This window comes from Leopardus geoffroyi, chromosome A3, assembly GCF_018350155.1.
Source record: "Leopardus geoffroyi isolate Oge1 chromosome A3, O.geoffroyi_Oge1_pat1.0, whole genome shotgun sequence".
In the NCBI taxonomy this organism is placed as follows: Eukaryota; Metazoa; Chordata; class Mammalia; order Carnivora; family Felidae; genus Leopardus; species Leopardus geoffroyi.
Window position 1 is genome coordinate 19,378,855 of NC_059336.1, and position 6,961 is coordinate 19,385,815.

Here is a 6,961-nt window from a genome sequence, read left to right on the forward strand (position 1 = left end):
CTAAACTTCAACCCCCTCAGGCTCTAGCCCCAGGCTAGCCCCTCTAAACTTCAACTTTTGCCACTTTTTCCCTCACCCATTTCTAGCCATGCTGCCTTTGTGGCTGTTCCTCGAACTTTCCAAACTCTTTTTCTACCTCGGGACCTCTGCATTTGCCATTCTCTCTCTGTGTGGATCACACTGCTCCTAGAGCTTCACATGACTGGCTCCTTCCTGCCACCAGGTCTGAGATGCAATGGGGGTGTGTTAGAGATGCAGGTGCCTGGGTTCCACCCCCAGAGATTCTGAAATGGCAGGTGTAGGGGTGTATCTCAGGGGTCTGTTGCTAACAAGATACCCACTGTTGATGCCAGTGCCGGTGTTCCATGGAACATTCTGAGAAAGGCTGCTGTGAGAGGGAAGCATGCCCCAGGGGTACCGGGGAGGATGTGCAGGGCCCGAGTCTGTTGGGATTCAAGGAAGTCTTGCAGAAGGCGTAGCAGCTGAGCCGAGGCTTGAGGGATGTAGAGGAGGTGGTCAGGCCGACAAGACTATGTTTTAGGGTCATCACACAACTCTGTGTGCGTCTTGGGTGTGAGCTTCCAAGTAACTTTTCCTGAACCCCTCACCCCATCCAGCCCAGGCCCTGCTGGAACAGCCTCCCGTTGGGAACTAGAACTGATGACATTATATACGACCACCATCCGAGCTTCTTGAGACAACCAATCCCACAGGAAGTCTTAGAAAGCTTTTTTTCCCTCTAAATGATCTTTTTTAGTGTCTGTCACCCAGAGTTGTAGAGATTTTATATCATCTATGAAATCCTATTAAGATTTTATTTCCTTATTTTCCTTTTATGATGACTGGGATTTCCTTCCTGAGAGAAGGCTTCAGGAAGTGGCCGTGCCTTGGCAGGAGCCAGGCCCTGGGGAGGGTGTGTTGCTGAGGCAGCCGCAGCCTCCGTGGCAGAGTTGCTGACAGGCATTCAGAGCTGGCAGCATCCTTCGAGGTCCTGTGGCCCATTTTCCCCCTGAAGGTATCCTCTCTAGAGCTTTAAGCATCCCATGACCCAAGAGAGGCAGTGATGGAACTTTGGAGTCAGGTGAGATGGTCTAAGAGTCAGAGGGTCTGGGCTGAGACCTAGAACTTCTTGGAGGGCTGGCCTTTTGGGATGCTACCTATTTGGGTGACTTCAGACAGTTGTTTACCTGCTCTAAACCTTATCTGTACATGCATGCACAGATGTTATGGTGAAGATAAGATGTGATAAGTGCTTTGTAAGCAGGGACCATAGAAGGACTGCTACTCTCTCCTTGAACAGATCCATTGATGGGCAACCTGCTACTTTGAAAAGTAGAGTGTTGAGATCTGGTTGGATCCAGATGCCATCAGTGAGTCCATTGGCGATCTTTTCTGACTTTAGGTCCTCTTACACATGAACCACGAACCTGGAAAGCCTCATCAAGGCCACTGACTTAATATTGACCAAGAAGGAATCAGAGAGATTCCTCGTGGCCTCTTCTGGTTCTCTTAGGCCACTGCTCCTCAGCCGTGGCTGCTTATGAGAATCACTTGGGATGATAGGAACCCTAGTTAAGGCTCAGGTCTCCTCTCATATTTATTAAATAAAAACCATCAAGGGTAGAGACAGGCATCAGTGTTGTCTAGATACATTCAATCAGTCGTGGATCCACCTTGGAGCACTAGCACCAACTCACAGAAGGACATCTTGAAAGCACCTGTTACATGGCTGCCTGCTTCATTCCAGACACAAGATGCAGAACCCAAATTTATCCAGGTTACCAGGTTGGAGTTAAACCTGAGACCACGTTAATTAACCTCCATCTGTTTTACTCGCTCTGGCCCTGCCTAGATGGGCCTCTGAACAGTCCTCCCAGTCTTGTTGGGGAGTCCCTTGTGTGCTTAGGAGTGTCTCCTTCCCCAGATAATGGAGTTGGCCAAGTTCTTTCTCTCCAGCTCCTCCTTTCCTGCTGACATTCGCAGTCCATGCACCGTGGAGAAGGACCTCACTACTCTGCCTGCTGCTGGGATGGCCCACAAGAATGCAATTCCCATGTTCAGTGTGCATTAGCCCAGACATTGGTACCAGTCCTTGGTATCCCGTTGATTAAACTGCATTTAATCTGATGCAGAAGTGAGAAGTGTAGCCTTCCTTTCTTGGGGTCACATGCTGTCGTGTGGGTCCGTCAGGAGGACGGCTGGAGCACTAGCTCTCAGCAACTCCAGCCTCTTCCTGAAGCTTCTTCTTAGAGGACCATGGGGCATGAGGTCTTGGTTCAGGTCCTGGACCTGAATAAGTCCATCATGGCCTCTGTAGCGTATGTCTTTGCTCCTTTCACTCCGAACTTAAGAGATGTGACTGATTCCAATCTAAATTGACTTGTACAAATCACCTCCCAGCCAGTCTACCCATAAGTTTGCCTTAAGAGCCCAATATAGTCAGCAGTCTGTCTTAGAAACCCAAGTCCAAATGAACCCCAGGTATGGACTCAACTTAGGTCAAAGCTAGGACTGCAGATTCCAAATCAGTTTCATTCTTCTGGTCTCTCAATTCAGCCCCACCATCTGAGGATAATAATGTTAATAGCTGCTGTTTATTAGTGCTTAGTCTGGGCTGGCATGATGCTAAATGCTTCATGTGGTTTACTTCATTTATTTTTACAAAAGTCCTACAGAGTGGGGGTTATTATGACCTATCTTACAGATGAGGTAATAGAAGGTCGGAAAGACCTTGTCATTTAGCATGCAGGTGGTGGAGCTGGGATTTGAATCCGGATCTGTATAACTCAGATGCCCCAACTAATGGGCTGGCTGAGTTGTTTCTATAGCACTCATGTGGAGTCCTGATACTTTCCTCGCAAGGGCTCATGGGTCATTCAGAAAATAAGCAGGTCTTCAGACTTAGCAGGGGTCCAGGATCATTGATCACAGTTTCATGTTTTCTATTGTAAAATTCAATGGCATTTGCCCATCTGTTTCTTTTTTTTTCTTCCAAGATTTTATTTAAATTCAAGTTAGTTAACATATGGTGTAGTATTGGTTTCAGGAGTAGAATTTAGTGACTCATCACTTACATATAACATCCAGTGCTCAACCCAACAAGTGCCCTCCTTTGTACCCATTGCCCATCTAGCCCGTCCCCTTACCCACCTCCCGTCCATCAACCCTCATTTTGTTCTCTATAGTTAAAAATCGCTTATGGTTTGTCTACCTCTATGTTTTTATCTTATTTTTCCTTCTCTTCCCCCTATGTTCATCTGTTTTGTTTCTTAAATTCCATGTACGAGTGAAATGATATGGTATTTGTCTTTCTCTGACTGACTTATTTGGCTTAGCATTATACTCTCTAGCTCCATCCATGTCTTTGCAAATGGCAGGATATCATTCTTTTTGATGGCTAAGTAATACTCCATTGTGTATATAAACCACATCCTATCCATTCATCAGTTGATGGGTTGTTTCCATATTTGGCTGTTGTTGATAGCGCTGCTATAAACATTAAGGGGGCTCACACTTGTCAGAATGGCTAAAATTAACAACTCAGGAAACAACAGATGTTGGCAAGGATGTGGATAAAGGGGAACCCTCTTGCACTGCTGATGGGAATGAAAACTGGTGCAGCCGCCCTGGAAAACAGTATGGAGGTTCCTCAAAAAGTTAAAAGTGAAACTACCCTATGACCCAGCAATTGTCCGTCTGTTTCCTACATTTCTCCACACTCCTTCAAGAGTCCATTTAGACCAAGAGCTCAGGGTTGAATGTCAGTGTCAAAGACAGCAGTGCCTTAGTCACAGACCACCAAGTCCACCCCACCCCCCCTCCCCACACCCCGGTCACCAGAGATGGGAAATAGATTGGTCTAAAGTCACACAACGAGTCCGCAACAAGTCAGTCTAGGACCCAGGGTCCTTCTCCCAGAGCCTTGGACTCACGGTGCGACCTTGCATAAGTAACTATTCTCCAAAGAATGCAACAGGCAGATAGGTGACCATGGAAGCAGTCTCTGCATTAAGCTAAGCTTTTAGAGAGGCAGAACCTGGACAGGACACCTGAAGTGGAGACTCTACTCTAACAGCTGAAGCTGAGGTGAATCAGGGGTGTGGACCTGAAAGGTCTGTTCCTCCCCTTGTCACTTTCCCTGCCTATCCTTGGGCATTTCTGGGAATGCTAGATACTTGCTGACGCTAGTTAGAAAGTCTGGGGCTTGAGTAGTTTGGGGACCTTGAAAGAGAACCGGACAGAGTGACTCTAGCCCTTCTGCTGACTGATCTCAGGTGAAGAGTCCTCCCACCAAAGGTTTTAGTACCTGCTGAACAACCTGCTCTCTGAAGAAGGGGAGAAAAGCCCATTCCCTCCATGTAAATATGCCTTTGATGTGGTCACTTTCAAGTTACCAACATATTAACTAACTTGCAAATTTCCTGAAAACTTGACATTTGGCTCTGTGAGGCACAAGTTGAGTCCAGCACACCATTGCTTCCAAATCTTCAAACGCCTCGCTAGATTGGGATGGTGAAATTGTAGTGGGCTCCCATCCTCATGGGTGTATGATGATACGTTGGTGGGTGAGGGTGCACAGATAATTGGATGCCTCATTGATAAGTCTTTTCTTGTGATGTCACTACCTCTGTTTCCTCTCTTGATGGAAACGTTGCCATTCCTACCCTGTTACAGAACAAATAGATGTGTGATATGCGGGTCCCAATCCCTGGTGCTGATTTCATATGCTTTTGACAGTTTCATCACATTTCTCACAGTTGTGATTTTTTTTTTCTTTCCCCTCCTGGGATGGCAGAGTGGCGTGTTGGGATACCATGCTGGGAACTGTTTCCCTCTGATCCTTTCTGTCAGGCTGGCTTTCCCTCTTTCCAAGCTTATACTTGCCTAAGTTCAAGGCTTTGCCACATGCACCTTGTAAATTTTCCCTGCCCCCAGACTGGTGCATCTGGAAGGGGGAGATGAGACTTTGTGGTTCTAAATCTCTCCTTGGCACATGTTCTCAGGCATGAATGAAAAATCAGTGATTTGGTTTGAACAGAGAAACTGCAGACAGATGTGCTGTTTTTCACATCTGGCTACTTGGAGGCACAGCTGTATGTGGCCACCCACTCTTTTTTGCACGTGTGGGGGAAGGGATTGGTTCCTTCATGGGGCTGCATGGCGAGGGGATGCTCAGGTCACAATCCGAGGTGCCAGGCTGAGTCTGGGGGCGGGGCAGATATTTTCTTAAATCTGGGTGGTCTGGCAGACAGGTAGAAGGGTTGAGGGTAGGAGACATCCTTGAGTCCTCAGTCAACTCCTCATACTGGCTGTCGGTTTGTGAAAGCACAACCCTCTTTTTCTCCGGGTGACTCCAATCGAAACTCTGGGGGGGTTATGTAAACCCATTCCCTAGATGGCACTGAGCCAGAAAATTAGCAATGATCAATGAAAGGGGAAGGATGATGAAATAAAAGTGGAGTCTCAATTATGCTCTAAATGAGCAAGGCGATGTTAAGTCTTTAACAGAGGAGGGGCCAGAGACGGGAGGAAGGGAAAAACGATTACTTGGAAGAATTCCGCGCCCTAGTCTGGACTTAGCCATTGATTTCCTATTGCAGTTCCACAGATGGACCATCAAGGCCTTGTAGAGTGCATGTCTCCCCGCTATATTTCTCCACAATCTGCATAAAGGAAGTGTAAGTTCCTCTGCCCTGCTTTTCTGTCCACCAACATTGGATCCTGGGTGGGTCGAAGGGAACAAACTTCTGTGGGCATTATGTTGGGGATTCACGTTTACCAGCTGCCGGGAAGTTGGATTTGTGGTTTCAGGGTACAGGATGTTTCTGTGCGAACCATGGTGAAAGTTGCTTTTGTGAAATTATGAAAGTAATTTGTTGTTGTTTGTACGACATGGGAGGCTGAAATGTTTTTATGAAATTTTGGTGATTTAAACAACAACAACTTTTTTTTTTTTTCTCTTAAGCTCTGCTAAAAGGCAGAGTAATTGATGTTGAATTTGGTGACCTGCCCTGAAAAATGCAGTCATTGGGACAGCCTGGATCAGTCGTTCAGAATGGAAACCAAATGTTTTCTTCCATATATGTCTATAACGTAAGACTTATCCCCCATCTGGCAAAACCTCTTTCTGTTGAAATGTTCAGAGTGGAATTGCATTAATAAGGAGACATCAAGCGAAATTTACTACATGCACGTTCAATGGTCTCTGTAAACCGAGTTGCACGTAGGGCTTGTATCAATAAACATCTCTACCTGCGGGTTTTCAAGACAGATTAACTGAGAAGAGCCATTATGGGATAAAAGAAAAGGGCATGCTGGGAGAAAAATGAAATCAAACATTCACCCATGCAAACACTTCCTTCCTGGATACTGTTCGGATTTTAATTTCTTTCTTTTTTTTTTTAATATAAAATAAAATACAAGATGTTGGTGCTGTTTGGAGATAGCCCACATCTGTACGGTAATGAGACAATTCTCCCAAGTGCGGTTCTCAGTGGGATATTTATTTAATCCGTATTGGTTTTGGACCACAGCCTGTAATGAGGAAAGACACGGGCAGAGGCAGGAGACAGCAGTTGGAAGTCTGTACCTTTTTGAACATGAAAGTACAGAAGGGTCGTGCATGTATTTAGGTTTTAGTGAAAATTCAATAACTTTAGCTGCAGACGCTTTGCTCCGGAACACTAATAAAAATGGGAATGGTAATAAAGGGGCCGAATTCGAGCTTCTTGGAGATGAAGGCTGGAGCAGTGCCAGATGCAGCTGTTCTGATGCTAAAGAATGTTCTGGTATATTTTCCAGGAGGACGCATGGGCCAGTGGAGGACTAGGTTGATTTTAAGGCATCTTGTGACAGCACATGAGCCCCAGGGACCCACAGACATCAAATAGGCCTGGTTGAAAAGGAATCCTTGAAGGCAGCTTCAGGAATGCTCGAATTCCCTGTCAGCAAATGTCCTGAC

General features: G+C 46.1%; 1 long non-coding RNA gene across 1 annotated transcript; it reads left to right on the plus strand.

Moving 5' to 3' along the window:
* Positions 1-389: 389 nt before the first annotated feature.
* On the plus strand, positions 390-5,694 carry LOC123579637. Its single transcript, XR_006702865.1, has 3 exons — positions 390-1,081; positions 1,301-1,370; positions 5,601-5,694. It is a non-coding gene; the product is annotated as an uncharacterized LOC123579637 (long non-coding RNA).
* Positions 5,695-6,961: the final 1,267 nt, after the last annotated feature.